Source organism: Tetrao urogallus (assembly GCF_951394365.1).
Source record: "Tetrao urogallus genome assembly, chromosome: 3".
Classification (NCBI taxonomy): domain Eukaryota; kingdom Metazoa; phylum Chordata; class Aves; order Galliformes; family Phasianidae; genus Tetrao; species Tetrao urogallus.
The window spans coordinates 43,060,493-43,079,791 of NC_136815.1; positions in this window are offsets into that span (position 1 = coordinate 43,060,493).

Consider the following 19,299-nt stretch of genomic DNA (forward strand, 5'->3'; position numbering starts at 1 on the left):
GTTATTAGTGATGGTAAACTGCCTGTTCCTTCTACAATAAGCCATTTATGCAACTGCAACTAATTGAAAAGTATGAAAGTTCTTGGCCTATTAAGAGAAGAACATGTTGTCTGAGTCTGTTTCTCAGTAAGAATTATACTAAGAGAATAACATTTCAGCAGAATTTATTGCAAGGAAAAACAGACTAAATGCATTTAATATTTCTTTTCCAATACATGAGTATGTTAGTGAGCTATGTCACTGAGCTTGAATTTTGATTGGCATTAGACACAACATTACAGAAATAAAACTGTGCATTGAATGTATATTTTGTTTGGGCTACAGTCAAGTAGACTGATAGCATGCTTTTATTTTGTAATTTATCAAAAGTTCTGCGCAACATCATTTACTCAGTTAATTCAATATTTATCACAATAAGGTAATTATAAGCTTATTAAACATAATTTATTCATGGAAAGAGATTTACATGCAACTTTATTTTCTTTGATGGTGACCCTACTCAGATATTTATATTTATTATTATTCATATTCTTCTCTGGATGTTGTGCTCTGCATTGTAATTTAATAGTGCATCTACAGTAATCACATTGAGTGAACCTATGCTTCAGGCTGAGAAAGATTATTACAGGAAAAGCAATGAATCACTTCCTGTAGTAATCCCATTTTAAATACAACTCATCAATTTTAAGAAAAATATTTACCTTAAAATTAAGACATCATCATCATTTTCATTTTTAAACCACCTTAAACAACTGTCAGGTTGTGTATGAATACTACTAGTTACCAGTGTAAAAAAAAAAAGTATACATTGCTCATCATGACTGTCAGTGGAACAACCAAAATCATGTAAATTCAGAAGTGACATCTACCAGCATTATTCCATAAATATCACTTTGTTCATTAAAAAAAAACCCTAAAACTTATCCTGAGTTTAATCTAATAGTCTTATTATATTTATTCTCTTCCTTGTGAAATAAATTACTCATGACTAAGATGACATTATTGGAAAAATCAGTTTAACTTCTAAACAGAATATAATTAAGTCCTTGCATCTCACCTGTTCTAATAGAAGAAAGAAAAAACATAATTTTAGTGAAGGAGAAGAAATCTGAACAAACCTCCTTGAAGACTGACTGCAACATCTTGATGTGTTTAGGCTCTATGCTGTGCTGTTTTGTATCTGATTCCAGACTTGCAAGGGATGAATTGTGAGAATTTGTGAGCAACATGGAATTGGTTAATATAGTACAGGAAGCTAAGTAATGTGTGAGAAGTGTTTTTTCAGCTAATTGTGGAATTTACGAAGCACTTATTCATGAGGTTCTCTCCAAGAAAAAGTAAAGGCTTTTTCTCCTTATGATGTGTCTCTTGTGCATTTTCAATGTTTAGGTCTAAAACTCTAAGATATACAGGACAATGCAGATAGGTATCTTGACAACAATAGATTATTTGAGGGCCCGAAGAAATCATTTGCTCACACTTTGCAGAGGCTGGTGATGTTTCTTTCTTGAAATCAATCTGTGTTCTGTAAATAAATTGTTAATAAACACGCCTGTTTATTGGCATCAGCAGAGAAACAGATAAAATCCCCAGTCAATTACTCTGCTGTTCTAGGAATCAGGTATTTGGCTGATTTGCAGTCAGATACATAGGCTTTTTATCCTTTGGGGGTTCTCTGCGGGAATGCTTTCTGAACTGAATACATATCACCCTATCAGATGAAAAAGGAAAGAAAAAAAAAAAGCACCTCAGCAAACTGCAAGTATCTAGCTCACAGCATCAGAGGAAGAGGCTCAAAGTGCCAAACTTTCATGCTTGCTTTCCTGAGAGACACAGAATTTGCTGCTACTAAACCAGGTCTGTTGAAAAAGGACAGCTCATGAAAGTAGCATGAGGGTAAAACAAGTCTCTGATGGCTCTCCCTAGCCAGTTGAAGCAACGAGTTTGATTTCACCATTTCTACTGATAGGACTTTACACAATGCTTTGTAGATGAGATTGCCAGCTGAATCTTTTCTATGTGAAGATGGTGGATCAGTAGGAGAAAACTCTTATCGTATGGTTTCTCTTATGATGGGACAATTGTGTGGTGAAATTACACTGCAAAAGCTGGAGTATAGCTTGTTCAGCATCTTCATAGATTTCTAAGAAAGCCAAACTTTCTTCCTGAAGAATTTTTCTAGAAGCTTCCATGGAAGTCATGTATAAATACATTTTATTTTGCTGCTCTACTGAATGATTCATTATGAATCATTTATTAAACAAGTTTAGCCTCTTTTTCTGTCTGCAAAATGTCTACAAACATATCATAATATTCTTGCTTATATTTGTTATTCTAAATTATTTGACAGGTCTTTTTTTCTGTATGAATTTGTTTACTCTGTGAGTTGCAATGTAGATTCTGAAATTATAACTTTCCCATCACATTGTGACTGGTTGTCTAGATCAGGAAACATTTTTGGTCTCCCTGATTGTCATAGTGTTTATTCTATGTGGGACAAATCTGGCATGTACACTGCTTCATCTGAAGTTAAGGATGCAGCTCCATCCACATGTGATCAGTCCTCCTGAAGAGAAGTAGAAATCTACTGTGGTGCTCAGATGTCATATATTTTTGTTCAGTGAAATTCTTCTAATTGCACTTACACCTTAATTACCTATACCAATATCTGGTAGCCAGTGAATTCTAAGTCTTAGGTAAACAATCGTGGGAGAAACAACAGCATGGGGACTTCCACTTAGATATGAAGCTTCTTCTAAGTATGGTTCAAGCAGGTACAAAGGGATGATAATTCCTATCATCTCTTAAATCAGTGGGAACAGGTAGGATGTCCAATGTCTGCCAAGACTCTTGCTGTTCTAGCAATTATTTTTTTTGTTATTAGTTAAGAAATACTAACATTTTCTTTAACCTGAAGCAATACCAGTATTCCTAAGAAAACAGAATTCTGGATTCATCACTTAAAACTTGTCTTGAATACAATATTTTATATATAATAATCTTGCATCATCTTCCTGGCTGTGTTTGGAGTACTTGGCTTAACTGAATTCCAAATTCTCCTGTCCAATCTCTGCAGAACTGTTTTGGAGACTGCTAAGACCCATGTAAAATAGTAGGTGAAGCTTAAAGGCTAATCTCATTCTTTCTTACCATTTTCATACTGAAATATCACTATTGATTTTAGTGGACATAAATCAAATGACAATCTCAAATATATTTCCAGTGCAAACTTAATCCTTACTCATGCATACAAAAGGGACATTCTAATTTACCACAGAGGAGGAAGATTTTGGGTTAAGAGAAAGGGAAGAAGAAAAATCCTTTATCACTTTGAAATATTTATCCATTGTCCAATGAGAGATTAAGCTAAAATGACCTTCACAGACTAAGCATTCATATTTTAAAACTAACAAAAAGTTCATTTTAAGACCCTCTGTGAAACGGAGAACAAGAAAGACTGAGTGAATTCAGCTATGGATATTAAAGGAATAGGAGCAAGTGGTTGATTTCTAGCCAAGGATTTAAAATTTAAGCACATGATTATATTGTGTTCATTTCCAGATGTAATTTGCACCTTCACTTCAGAAGAAGGAGAGGTGGCAGAAAAGCAGACCTAGGACTGTTATCTGCAGAGTTAATAAGCATAGGTTGCCCCAAGGATAAAAGAAGGGAAATTAGAAATATAGCGTACGTTAAAGCTGCTGACTGAGAATTAGGCACTGACAGGCAACAACTCCATGAGGAAATGTCAGTGGCTCCACCAGGCTTTCCTAGCTGGTGTCATTGTAAGATAGGGGCATCAAGTAAGCCTAAGACAGGTTGAAGGAAAATCTGCAAAAGCTGCATAATTGATGGGATGCATTTGTTTGTGCACATGTCCGTGTGTACTTAATACCTTTGTTATCTGTGATTACTGACAAAATAACTAACCTTTCTTGCAATGTAATATTTTTGCAATAAGGAAATAACCTGCAGCACATTACAGAGATCTGTGGGTTTTTTAATCCATACTAGAAGATGCAGAATTAAATTAAAGTATTTGCCTGTCCACATGCACCTTGTATGGTAAATAGAAATACAAAGACTATAATTTTTGTCTGTGTGCCTAAAAGCAGAGGTAAACACATGTTCCATTATGCTATTCAAAACCAGAATCCATACTCCACTGCTGCTGAGTCTAAAATGAAGATAAACCAGTGTGAGGCTGCTCCAGGAACAGCCTATTTTATGAGGGTGCATCCTATTAGTAAAGCCTCCTATTTTATTCTGTCAGAGGTGTATGTTGGTATGGCAGTAGAGGCTGAACCTTCTCACCACTATTCCATCACATTTTGTTTCTGTAGGACAGATAGCAGTAGAGGAACAATCTGACAAAATGGCATTTGACATGGAAGTCCATATGAAGTAAAGGGTTGTCACTGAATTCCTCGATGTGGAAAAAATGGCACCCCTTGACAGTCATTGATACTTGCTGAACTTATGGAGACCAAGCAGTAGATGTGAGCACAGTGAGGCAGTGGGTGGTGCACCGGCAACAATAACAGTGGGTCTCCGTCTCTTTAGCAGATTTTTACAAGCATAGCATGCAGGCTCTTGTTCATTGCTAGTGAAAATAGATAGATATTGAAGATGACTATGTTGAAAAATAGTGCCTTGTAGCTGAGGATTTGCTCTATCAAATAGAGTTACTGTGCTCTTTGTGCCTGTTGTAGTTCTCCTGGAAATAAAAATAAGGCATACCTACATACAAGGATTCAGAGGACTGGTGTTCTATTTTTAGGCTCTACTACTTATTTTCTAATTTTCTCTCATTGCAATATAATTTTATTGTGTAGGTTTTATACTTCACATTCCTCCATTACCTTGCCCTTTAGACACTATTTTGATTTGTGTTCTGCCTGACTGGATCCACAGCATCAGACGCCTCCTTGTCAGACAGTCAGTAGAGACTCTGGTTTTATTGCCCGTAACAAATAAGTTATCTTCCCTCTTTAAAGCCTGTCTGTGACTTGGAGAGTCTACAAGTTCAACAGTATACTGTTGATAGAAGGCTGTAATGCCAATGAGCAGATGAGACAATTAGACTGTAACCATTTGTTTAAAGGATTTAGAGTCTCTTTACAGCCTTTGTGAGCCATTATTAGTATTTTACTGCCTTGTCTTGTGATGGAAGAACACATAAGAAAAAATATATTTTTTTCAGTCTTGGGCTGGGTTGGTTTTCCTTAGATGATCTAATAGAGAAATCCACAAAATTGTATTTCTGGAATTTATAAAATTCCTGTGCTGCACCTGGGAAGTTGCCTCTGCTCGGAAAATATTCCATAAGGAAACCAGTCCTTTCTTGTCTCTTTTGTTTTCTGAGTAGTAAATAATTCTGCAATCTAAAAGTCTGCGTTGCAATATTTCCCTGAAGTACTGTACTCATTGGCCTCATTTCAGCTTTTCCGAGAAGTCACATGTGTGTGATTAACTAGAAATCATTTTATTATCTTTATTTTGTGTCAATTAAAGGAAAAAAGAATGTTCCCAATCCTGGGGAAAAGAATGGAGTTCAACAGAGAATATGGTGAGATGGTGTGTGAGGGTTAAATAACATAAACAAAAAGAAATAGTTTTTTCAAAGGGCAGAAGATGAAGCACACAGTTTTTTATCACAGATAGCTAAATCTTGACCAGAGCCCCCAGCATCTTGAAGAGTTGGGGGCCACTAGTCAAAGATGGCAGATAAACAGGACAGTCACAAAGGTGTTTGAACCAGTGCTGAACTCTGCTTCCGCAGTCATATTTCAGTATGTATGGACAGAGAAATGTTCAGATAGCCAACTGTTTATTAACACATTACAAAGAACTCACTTTCATTTCCTGCGTCATAGAAGAATATTTCCAAATAAAGCAACAACATTTCATAGGACACATGGGGTTTTTTGGTTTAAAAGTTGATCCAAGAAAAATTGTACATTTGAGGACCTTGAGATGCTCAGACACTTAAAAAAGACAGCTTCATGAGCCACAGTATTATTTAATGTTATTTTTCCCTTTAATTTTTAGTCATCACAAATTCCAGAGTTCAAAGCTTGTTCAAGCCTTTCAGCTTGAAATGTTAAGAGCTTTACAAAGCCAACGTGTTTTCATCCTCAAAGAATGACATTTGAAAAAAGTGACTCGAAGGCTAATAGTACACTTAGATTTTTTGCCTATATTTCTAGACCAAATAGAATAACATCTTTTTTTTTTCTTTCCTTTTAGCACAGTGTCAGAATCCTAATGCTTTAATGTATTTATTTATTGCTAAAAGGAAATGAAGATAAGAATTTTACAGTCAAATAGGCAATCACAGAAAGACTGAAAACATTACATTGGAAAAAAAAATCTATAATTTCCTACTATCTTACAAAGAAAACTGTTATTTGCTTCTACTTCTAATTAGTACAAGTAAAGCTAGTCAGCTATTTCATATAGCTGTGTTAGAGCACTGTAGTGTAATATCTCAGTAATTAATGTAATGCAAATTAGGAGACTCAATTAGGGTTCTGCAAATTGTATGACGGGTCCAAAAATACTTATTTGAGGATATGTCAGAAATGCTTGCTTCCTTCCCATTAGTCAGCTGTTTGTTCAGAGGTGAATGTCACCAACAAAATGAAGAAAATAGACAAAAAGTCATTATTTGCTAGTAGTTACAAAATCTGTAAGAAAGGAAACAGATAGTTGATCTAAATTAAAGGGGAAATGTTTCCTACAAAGATCATTAATTCATTTAGAGTAACTTTAAAGTTTAGAATGTTTTGATCAACAACCTGTTTCCAAGACTATAAGGAAGAATCAGCGGGAATGGTGAGCTATAGCTACTCTCATCTGTCAAATGGAGAAACTGAATGGAAAAAGGAGTCTTTTCTCTGAATAAATGAAATATCTGATCTGAAATAAAAGGATGATCTTAAACGACTCCACCACTTTTCATCCTATTTGAGAGCAGTAACAAACTCCAGTGCACTGAAGAACGCAGTGATCTTTGTGCACAGCAAGCTCTCTACCCTGGATTTCGGGAGAGCAAACTTTGGCCTCTTAAAGGATCCACCTGGTAGAGTACTGTAGAATAAAGGCCTAGAGGAAAGAGTTGGCCAAGAAAGCTGGTTAATATTCAAAGATCACCCCCTCCAATCCCGGGAGCAATTCATTTCAACAAAGGCAAAAATGTCAGGAGGCTTGCATAGATGAAGAATGGGCTTCTAGCCAAAATCAATCATGAAAAGGAAGTCTACAGAGGATGGAAGCATGGAGAGATAACCTGGGAGGAATATAGAGACACTGTTCAAGCAGCCAGAGATTAGGAAGTTAGGAAAGCTGAAGCTGTGACAGAATTCAATCAGACCAAAGACATTAAGGGCAACAAGAAGGGTTTCTGCATGTACCTCAGTGAGACTAAGGTAAGGAAAGACTAAGGGCCCTCTTTTGAAGGAAGCAGGACACCTGTATAGCAGCTGTTCAAAAAGGACAAGGTTCTGAATGCCTTCTTTGTCTCAGTCTTTTCTAGCTGTACTGACTTCAGCAATCTCACAACCCAGAGACCAGGCTGAAAGCCTGGAGTAAGGAAAATATATCTTTGGTGGAAGAGGATTAAGTCAGAGAGTACTTGAGCAAACTGAACGTTCATAAAGCCATAGGCCCTCATTGGATGCACTCACAAGTGCTAGCAGATGCAACTGCAAGGCTACTCTGGATAATCTTTGCTTGATCACGGCAACTAGGAGCCATGCCAAAAGAACAGAGGAAATAAAATATCATTCTTACCTTCAAAAAGGGCAAGAAAGAGGACAAATGGAAATGCAGGCCAGTCAGCCACACCTCAGTACCTTGGAAAGTGATGAAATAGCTAACTCTGGAAACCATTTCCAGGCACACAAACGAGAAAAAGTCATCATGAGTAGTCAGCATGGATTCATCAAGGGGAAGTCATGTCTGTCTAACATGATTAGCTTCTATAATGAAATAATCAGCCTGGTGAAGTGGAGCAGTGGACACTGTTTACCTGGTCTTCAGTAAGGCTTTTGATATTGTTCTCTAAAAAATCTGCACAGAGAAGCTGTTGAAATATGGGCTGAATGAGCTGGATTCAGAGAGTACTTATCAGTGCTGTATAGTCTAATTGGATGCCAGTAACAAGAAGACTAACCTTAAGGTTAACGTTGGGTCTAGCCCTCTTTAAACACCTTCATTAACAGTCTAGATGATGGAGTAGACTGCACTCAGTAACTCTGCAGATGGTACAAAACTGTGGGGGGCTGTTGACTCACCAATGGGTGGCACAACCAACCACAGGGATCTTGACAGGCCGAAGAAAACTGTGGACAAGAATCTCATTAATTCAACAATAAGAAGTACTAAGCCTTGTGACTGGGGAGGAAATACCTCAGGCACCTGTACACGCTGGGGGCAACCCAACTGGAAATGTTTGCACATGTTAGATGAACCTGGTAGACACATGAGTGAGCAACATGTTCTTGTTGCTAAAAAGGCTAATGATATTCTTAGCCTCGTTAGGCAAGGTATCATCAGCAGGTTATGAGAGATGATTCCCTCTATTCAGCATTGGTGAGGCCACACCTGAAGTACAGTGTCCAGTTTTAGGCTTCCAGCACAAGAGAGGCATGAGCATATTGGAAAGGGTCCAGTGAAGGGTCATCAAGTTGATGAAGGGTTTGGAGTACCTCTCCCACGAGGAAAGACACAGAGGATTGGGTCTGTTCTGCCTGGAGGAGTGTCAGAGGGAATCTTATCAATGTCTATAAACACCTGAAGGGAGTGTGCAAAGAGGATGGAGGGAGGCTCTTTTGGTAGTGCCCAGTGCAAGGCCGAAAACTGGAACACAGAAGGTTCATCACAGCCCTTCTTTGCTGTGTTGCTAATGGAGCACTGGAACAGGTTGCCCAGAGTTGATGTGGTGCCTCCTCCTTTGAAATATTTAAACAACTATCTGGATATGCACCTGAGTAAGCAGCTCTATGTGTCCCTGCTTAAGTGAGTCAATGGACCAGATGACTTCCAACCTTAACCATTCTGTGCTTCTGTGATTTTCAGTGTCACTTTTAGAAATACTCTTGAACAGCAAACTATGTAACTAAACCTTGAGCTTGATTGACTCTCCAGTAAATCTGATTTCATCATGAGTGAAAGACATTAGTCTTTCACTTGTGTCAAAAGATAGCAGCAAGTTATACGTTGCCGATCCAACTGTACTGTATAAGTTGATCATGAATTAAGTCTCTAAAATAAATGTTATAATTTCACTGATGATCTATTTCTGTTATTTCTAGAATAAGAGTAAATTTGAGGAAAAAGAATTGAAAGAGTGTGGACTTAAGGGGTGCGTTTTTAATGTGTACAATAACTTAAGGAATACTTGGAGAAGATGAACAGCGGTGAGTGTTTATTTGGAGTGCTTTAATGAAAAAAAAAAAATCCAAAACCGATGTTGCTAGTATTGATATCTTACAGTGATGTATTCTCTAACCCATGTTTCGTGGATTGAAATGGCAAAGTAAACTTAGGATGTATTTTGCTATATTTGCTTTCAAAAGAAACAGAACCAATGTTTGATGACTGGTGAGCACTATTTAGATGATGTACTGAAAGAAAGAGTTCACAGAAAGAAACCAGAGAAATCTGTCCCCGTGGAGATCAGGGATATCTGATAAGAAAGAGGAGAGATGGGATTATTTTCACAAAGTATCCATCCATAACCAGATTTATACATACACGGGGAAAAAGAATAGTAATAATAAACTATTTCTCTGCTTAATAGTTGTGAAGGCAATAAAATAATTCCCCTGTGTCCAGAGAGCATAATAATAATGAAGAGAAAATGAAATTATATGAAAATCAGAGAAACTCTTACTTATTATAAGCAAAAACTTAAAACTAAAGATTAGTTTACTTGGGATAAAAACTTAACTATTTGTTATTTGGAGCTCTTACATAACATGAGATGATAGCGAGAATTCATTTCTGGAAGACAGCATCTGTAACCTAAGGAAAAAATAGAATCACGTCAAATGCAGCCAACACGTAACATTAATAAATAATAAAAACATTTCTAAGTGGAAGACCTAAAAATTGGATTAGGTTTTAGTTATTCAAAGCGAGGCTTTGAATTTAAGTTATCTATGCCACTGTACATATGTATGCTTGGCATTTGAAAACCAAACCAAAATGGTGCAGTTTTAATTAAGTGGGATTAACTACATGTCACAATTTTCAACAGCTTGATATTTTTCTGAGAGTCAGAGGGATTCTGTGACATCAAATTCCAAAATGTATCCTTTTATGTTTAATTTCCACATCATCACCAGATTACATCAGTTAATAGGAAAGATTTTGAATAAAAGACCTATAGTTTCCTTTTATTTTAGAAAGGATAGCATGAAAAGGCCTAAGAGATTTGCAATAGAAAAAGCAATCACCTCATTACATGCTCATGTGCAGAAGTTATTGTATCTACACTACTAAAATGGCAAGCTTTGATAATGGACTAGGAAAAAGTGTGTATTTAAAGCCATTGTTACTTTCTTTATAACTTGTACTTTATCAGTACATTGGAATTTCACAAAACATTATTCTACAGCCACTGCTTGAGAGAGATCTTCTTGATATATGCCTAAATTGGATTCAAAATTCACAATTAGAGCAGGTCAAATGATGTCTCTGGAGGATGCCATCAAGGCTACTGCTTATTACTTCTTTAGAGGTTCTAAGTGAGTTCATATTCAGTCTTAACTTCATTGCTCACAATTTTGCTTTTTATCAGTTCAAGAAAGTCGGGAAAGAAAAAAAAGTTTTTAATCCGAGCCACTTTGCCTGCTTTGCCCATAAGAAAGACAGGCAATTTTTTCTTAACTTTTTCTCTTTTGCCTGGAAAGACAGCTTAGTGTTTGATTAGAATGCATTTCTTGACTGTAAGAAAATACAATTTGTGTTGAAAGGTAAAAGATTAAGTCCACTACCTGTGACAGTTGCACCTCGCCAAATCCCAGTCTGGAGAGGGAGTCCAGAGAGAGATCATCGTGGCCATATAACCCTGGAGCTGAAAGCTTGTCCCCTCTGTAAGAAACTATGTCTAAAGTCTGCCCTATTTTTAATATTTGTGTCCAATTCTTTTTTTTTTTTTTTTTTTCTGAAAATAAATAAAGAAAAGAGATACAACCACTGACCCTCACAACATGTGATGCAGAAATTAAAATAGAGATAGTGGTGGAGAATTGTCACTTTCATAAAGCACTTAGCTAAAGTCATCAAGATCTTTTTGTCTCAGTCAGTAATACCCCTGAGAATAGATTCTGTCAGATTTTCATTATGGCTTCAGACAGACCAAGGGAGTGAAACAAAGGAGTTCTTTGTAACTGTAGCATTATCTTCCTACACTGCAGGAAGTAGAAACCAAAGATACAGATTTTAGTGGATTCTGTCAGAGAGGTTATGTAAATATTTCCTTAGTAGCTATGTGTTATGCAGTTTTTATAAACACTTGTTTAAATTTCAGTGTGATTTGGCACATACCTCTCAGATGCAACAACTTGTTTTGAGAAAATATTTATGTGAACTTTGCAAACCAAGAGCTTGTTGTGCAACTCCACACCTTTTTCGTGGCCAGCCTTGTGGATAAGAAATATGGTGATGCCTGAAACGAGGTCTACCTTGTACTTCTTCAAGTATTTCTGAAACAAATTCTGTGCCGGAAATGTTATACAAAGGAAGGTTGTAAAAAATAAATATGACAGAAAAATTGAAAACTCAGACAATTTGTTTTACATGATATTAATAGTTATGAAAACTGCAATTAGTCTACTTTTACTCATATTAGAAATAGTAATAGACTGGATGTCTCCTTTGTCTAGCGCTTAGAAATTATCAAGAACAGTATAGGCCCTGCTTTGTCCTTCAAACCTTATAGCTACTGAGGAATGAGTCCTGTTTATCAGTGTAAAGACTCAAAAAACATTAGTGATTCATCTGAGTTCTACATAGAAAATTCAAAACACACGGAATCTTGTTTCTTAGAACACTATTTTATGGCAGTTCCATGTATTTGGGTGTTAATACAGGCAACTTTTGAGATTAATGAAGAGATTCAGGGCACCTAGAAAACTGAAGGGATTTGAGGCAGCTGTGATGCATCACTTATCTGAGATGGCTCAGAGAATTTTACTATTTCTTCCACAGAGAAACTGAGAACACAAGAAGTAATAAGAAACTACTGAGCACAGGGAATAAAAGTGTATTTCCTTATGTAGAGTTGATCAGCTAAATGTCTATGTGTATAAGCTATTCATGTGTTCAGAATAATAGAATCTGTACAACAATTTAACTTCCATCATCTTGAAAACTACCCAAGTACAAGTTCTGAATAACATAAATATGTCTATTTACAGTTCTTCAATCTTGTGTCAATAAATTTAACTGAGAATTCATACATGAAATGATCATTGAGAACATTCATTATTTATACTATATAATTTTTCCCCTAAATTACATGGCATTATTTATGTTCCCTGAATGGGGATTTATAAATAGCTTTATATATGAAATGAAATGTATTTTTCTTTATCAGATTAACTATTATCTTTTCCAGTTGTTCAATCTATTATCCAAATAATAAGAACAACCTGAGAATTGAACTACTGATCCCCATATTTCCAATAAATTTGATGGAGCCTTTGTTGCTGATTTTCCAGTTCAGAATTGTTGAAAATAAGCATTTGTGTGTTAGACTGCAGGTAGATTACTTAATGGGATAAATTAAAAGCAAGATAGTATGAGGTATTACAGTCCTATTTTTATAGAACAAATAATATTTTGCCAAGGAATGTGAAAACATTGTGGGAAGAAATACAGGGTAATTGGGGTCAAGCTTAAGATATTCAGGGCTTTTTTTGTGTTCACATGAACAGACATTTTTCCTCCTTGTTTATTTTTGGGAAGGAAGAAGCTTCCCTTTTAAAGCATGAAGCACATGAAGAGAACGGAAATGAAGAGAGGAGCCAAAGAATATTTGAGAAAGGGTTAAAAATCATATTGTGACAAAACCTCCAAGTTACTTTTCAGTGCTGACTAGCCATGAAGTGACAAAAGACACTGCATGGAACAGCAGGGTATAATCCAAAAGCCTCTGTCCTGGGGATAGCAATGTCCCTGAAACAATGAGAGGAGGTGGCACATTTGTAGCTTTTCCCCCTAACTTGCAGTTTACAGAGGTATTTAGAGCAGCAGTAGAATCCAGGCCCTCCAGCTCAAATGAACAAAACAGCAGGGGCTGAATAAAAAAAAGAAATGGAAAGCAACAAACTTGGTTGGAGTTCCACATCTGTCTGGCACTTAAATACCATTGGAAGTGCCAGGAGTCTTTTTCTTTTTCACTTTTTTTTTTTTTTTTCATGATAAAAGAAACAAAAACTCTCCTTTGAACAACAAAAAAAGTTTCATTTATTTATTTTTCCTCTTACAATAGAAGCTAATGAAATAACAGAGAAGAAAACATAACCAGTCTGCTGTAGGGATGTGGATTATTGAATTCATTCTTGACACTAGAAAAGGGAGTAGCATGAGTAGGCTACTTTGTAGAGGGCAGTAGGTTAGGAGTCAGTAAGGTGTGCAGGTAGCAACTTCCACAGCAAAGGTTGCAGGCTCCATTGCAGAGCTGGTTGAGACATGAAGCTAAGCCTTAAGTGAAGGTCACAATTAGCTGCTATGTGTGGCAAACTAGAGGGCAGAGCTTAAATGTGAGGTCCAGGCCAAAGAGTAAAGAATAAATCCCATACGAGCTTTTTGTCACAACTTTATTGTTTTCACAGGGGTCTGATCAAATGTTATACAGATGCACCAAAATCAAGCTGGTTATAGGAAGGCTGGGACATTGAGAGCTCAAAATTCTCACCAGCACAAATATCCAGGCTTTTCCTGAGCCCTTGTTGTGTATTTTATTCTTTATTTTTAAAATCAGGCTCTGTAGTGAGTGCTAAAGTAGTTGGATTAAATGTTGCAGCGTATGAATGTCTTGGTAGTGCCTCTGTCAGTTCTTTCACAAGTGCTTCTTGTATTATAGCTTGGTCATTGCTTTCTGCCCATTCAACCTGGAGAGCAATCTGACTCTTTCAGAACAGTTAAAAGGAGAAGTTTCCTTGCTGAAGTCAGAGATCTCCCATCAGTCATGGTCATGGAGAAAGAATATTCTTCATTAATATGGAGAAATATGAAGAAAGGAAGAAAACATTAACTTCCTTGAACTTTTCATATTCCTCAAGACAGGAAGACAGGAGTGAACAGCTCTGCCCAAAATAGAGGAATCAGCTCTGCTTGTGCCTTCCTTTGCTCCCAGAACTACGAAGATTATCAAGTGATTAAGTAGTTTTTTAAGACTAATCTTTTCCCTCACCAATTAAACATCTGGTTTGGGGAAAGAAACAATGGGTAATTATATGCTCTTATGATAGCCAAATACTTTACATCATTCTTTATCTGTGTCATTGATTCCATTTCAAAAAAGAATCACAGAATCTATTTTTAGCAGACCAATAGAAGTGATTGAAAAAAAAAAAAAAGCAAGCATGTGTGTTGAAGTAAAGATATTCAACCTGTTAGCATCTAATTTTTTTTTTCTTTTTGTTTGTCAGGAGAAATAAATTCCTTGGCTAGCCACTAAATACTCTGAATTAATAAGAAAAACTCAGATATTTAAGGAATACTAAATGTCCCATAGAAATGTTGACTAAAATCATGTTTGATTTCCAGAAAGCAGATTGTAAGAATCAATCAAAAAAGTAAAAATAAAGATTAGGAATAAAAACTAACCCTGTGGTTAAGAGATTGTGGAATATTTGCATATTTTTCTAGTTACTATACACCCAAAGGGTGGAAATTACAATAGAAGTTAGTGTAGTAGAATAATAATACGAAGGTTACTAAGTAATAGTTATAAGTAATAAAAAATAAAAAAACTAAAAATGATCCAAAACAACCAAACAGAGGCATATTAAAATCATTACTATAGGAAAAAAAAGCACTAGAAGCCAAACCAAAGAAATTATTTCAGACTAAATGTCCATGTTCTGCTAATTTTGTTTTCAGGATATGATTTTTCATTTGATACTGTATGCAAATGTCATGCCACAGCCCACTGCCTAGCCTCTGAAGAGCAAATCTAACTCACTTCTCGAGATACAAGAGTTAGGGGCTGCAGCACTCATCCATTCCACCTGATGTAGGCAGAGAACCCAAAAGTTTTGTGAACAGCTCCAGTAGATAAGCTTAATTTAGAATGCACTTGGGGAGGATTTTTGTTTTTGTTTGTTTGATTGACTTCCAGTACTCAAGTCAGGAATTAAATGGCCTGAATTAAGTTCCTTAAGTTAAGACTGTCTCATCCACAGCAGCTACAGGTATGTGATTACTCTGTCATTATTTTGATCCACCATTTTTCTTACTTTTGTTTTTCTATTTTCTCCTCCTTGCTGCTATCAGAGAGAGTGAGTAAGTGTCTATGTGGCAAAGTGGCCAGGGCCAACCCAACACAGATGCAAATACCTCAACCTGCCTGATCTGCCTAACTCACTGCATGGGAAGGGTCCAGCATATCAGCCAGGGAGCTACAGCTTTTGACATTCATTTTTTCTTTCCATGAAATTAAAAGTAGGGAAGGGATTACAAAGAAGATCATGTTTGCATGACATGCCTGGTTCTACAAATACTGCATATGCAAAAATTCATAGGTTCTGAAGCTTTGTTGTAAATATTTATAACAACAATTTACAAAAAAGCTTCTGCAGGGTGGTGGTTGTTCAGTTTTGTGCTTGAAAACTTGAATCATTCTCAGGAGCTGCCTATTTCCCCCAGTGAATATGTAGAAAAACCTAGGATGACTATACTGCTAACTTGCATACTTCAGATCCCTACACATAGGAACAAGCAGATTATTTGGAAGATCTGAACTGCAGGGAGACTGTAGGGATGAGTTCAATCTAACATTCCAGACCTGGAGAGTTCCCTGTTTTTATGAGATCCACGTGGCACCCTTTGTGAGAAATCCTTAACTGAAGGCATGTAGCAGCATGGGCTTTTCCTCCAGTGAGCAGATCAGGAATCATTCCTGCCTTTGAAAACATGATTGGTCTCTACTTAATAGCCTAGTGACTGGAATATTCTATTAGTATGAGAGAAGTTAGAACAATTTCTCCCCTTTTAGTCTTGCAACATGATCATTTTATTTGGGAACTATCTTTTATAAAACATGATTGCAGTCCTGGAAACCAGTATCAGAACGAAGACCTTCCCACCACTTGATAAATGTACTTAGGGCTTGACTGTTTTTTCTCTCTAGATATTTCATAGACAGTGACAGTTTTGGTAAAATGGGCAGGAATTTGTTTTTCTAACAACTCCTTCTATTGTCTGACCACACTTACTAAGCACTAAGCTATGTTCTTGTAATTTCCTAGACTATGAAGAGTTACTCTTTGGGTTTCTGTGCACACTCAAAGTACAGAATCCCATAGTGCCCTTTGCAGCTGCACAGCAGAACCCCACGGGGATGAGACCTTCACTTTGTAAGCAAGCACATGTTTGGGGTGCACTGTATAGGTGGAGTAACGACAGAATTTGAAGACTACAGACTGTTGGTTAAGAAGTCACACTTGACTTAAATCTACTTTTAGCTTGTAAGAAATTTTAAGTGTCTTCAGCTGTTTTTTGCTATTGTTTTTCACTTTTAAAATCTGATTTTTCCTTTGCTGTAGCACAGATGATGTAATCAAGAACAGTTTCAATTTAACTGCTTAATTTTATGGGCAGATGGAACCTAAAACATCGGACTAGACTGAAAATAACACGCTGATAAGTACTTCAGGCTAAACACCAATTTAGGTTGCTTAGGTACAGAATGCTTTGAGTGTAGAAAGTCAAACAGTTTCAGAAGACAAGTTGAATGAGAATCACTTCAGAAGACAGTGTTAGTTGATCTTTTCTACCATTGTTTTGAATTTTAGGTTAGATTTTCATCAGCTTGGAGCATGTTATAAGCAACTTGATTGAAAAAGATTTTCAGCTACTTTAATAAAATTAATTTTTATAAGTTAAGACAAATGGGAAGTACTTGAGAAGATTTAACTGATGTCTAGAATTATGAGAGGGGAATGATAGCAAAGGTAAGACAAAAATATTCACCATATGAAAGATTCAGACATTAGAGACCACAATTAAAATTCAGAGAGATATAGCACACAAAGAGTTCAAGCAGAGAAGTTCACTTAATGCAGTTGCGAAGTAAAGCCATCAAAGCAAATAGCTCCAATGATTTTAAGAAAACTCTGCATGTCTGAGCGGGAAGGGAATCAAAGGATACAGTTACTAAGCAAGAAAATAAGCGTGAGATAAACTTAAATGGAATAGCTTATTGAGTCAGGTGTCCTTTTCTCTCTCTGGAAGTGCCTTGTGTCCTTGTTTCCTAATCTTTCATAAAAGCAGGATTGAAAATAATCGTAAGAAAAAACTCTACACAGACTATAATTAAAATGTACTGCAAGTGTTTTAATCTGACTGACTTGTATTTTGACTTGGGATTTTTACATTAATTAGCGAGACTTTAAAGGCTGTGACAACCATTTCATCAAAGACAAAGACTTAAAGAACAGTCCAAACACTAAGAGATTTCTTAATGAAAATAGTTTAAACATGTGAGCTGAGAAACTTCTGAAAATTTGAGTTTGAAGAAGAAAAATGCATAGGAGTGAAAAGTGAAGCACAGAAATTATACTTCAGAGAAATCAACCTAAACTACATAAATCAGGGAGTGAAGTCTCTGTTGGAATTCATTCTACCTGTAGAAATACTAAGCATAAGTTGCAGTACTAGATGTTGTACTTCAGTATATAATTTTTAATTTGCATCCCAATAGAAGCTAATTTGCATGTTATAATTACCTTTCTAGCTGTCTTCTGGGAGATAAAAACAGAGCTATTAACTAAACTTCAATGTATCAGAGTTTCTAAACTAAATATATTTGTTCTATCATATTGCCTGGCAATTTTCCCCAAAATGGATAAAAGTATAAATATGCTTCATTAAACAAAAAGAACTGAAAACATTTGCCATTTTAAAAATTAGTACTTCTAGAATATTCTGTATGATCATTTTAATGATTTGCTTTGAGAACAAAAACTGCAGTTTTATTTAATAGCTTGATTACATACGTCTTTACAGTGTTTGGGCTGCTGTAAATTTCACCACTTACTGCTTATGCACAAAGTGCATTAAACACAGTTTATTAAATCTTATAATGCCTTCAGAAAAGATAAGTTGTGGCCATAGTGTTTCATATGTAACCAGATGGAAGTGGGAAACTGAAACACTGAGGTTTGTCAGAGGTCACTCCTTAGGCTTAAGTTAACCAGGAGCAATGGTCAGTCACCTACAAGCTTTTATATCACCTATACCAGTGACACAGACCAGAGGAAAAAATTGAACACAAAGGAGCAACAGTAAAGCCAGAGCCTAAATGTTTAGAGAAGAATTTTTGCATTGTAAATAACATTACCTGTTTACCTAGATAAAGAGTCTTTGTACACAGAATATAGTTCTTTCCTGCTCTTACATGCTAAATTACAGAATATTGTGTTTTTGGTGTTTTTTTGTTTTTTGTTTTTTAAACTATCTATAGCTTGAAACACTGAGAAAAATCTGAGCCCCAGATTACTTCTCCTACTGTCTATTGGAATCAGATTACACAGCCATTAAGAAAGCCCTAGATTTTTTTTTATTTTATGGGGAACTGTTCTGCATATGAAGAAACAAAATTGCTTCTGACAGGCTCTTGACAATACCAAGCAAAGTACTTACAGGTAGACTACCAATAGTCATTTGTAGAAAAAGAGCCAAACTCAAGCAAGTGGTGCAGGCAGTCTCTAATAGCACAACTCTCCAGCAACACAGCATTCTCTCTCAGAAAACAGCCTATGTTCAAGAGATATTCTTCCATTCTATGGCTGGCCCTTATATGAGCCCAGCGGGGCTCCACATTTGGGTCCACCCCTTCTGACCACATGGAGAGCACGGGTTCAAACACACCAGGTGCAAACACAGCCTGCACTCCCTGGGCCAGTCTGCCCTTGTCCAGGTGCTCAATCACTATTTCAATGTATGACATAACAGTTCTTCTATATGAATAGAGATAATGCTTCTGTAGAAGAAATCTGCTATATAAGTTTTTATTTTAGTGCTGTTCTGCTTGAACTGATCAATAGCCAAGGTATTTGT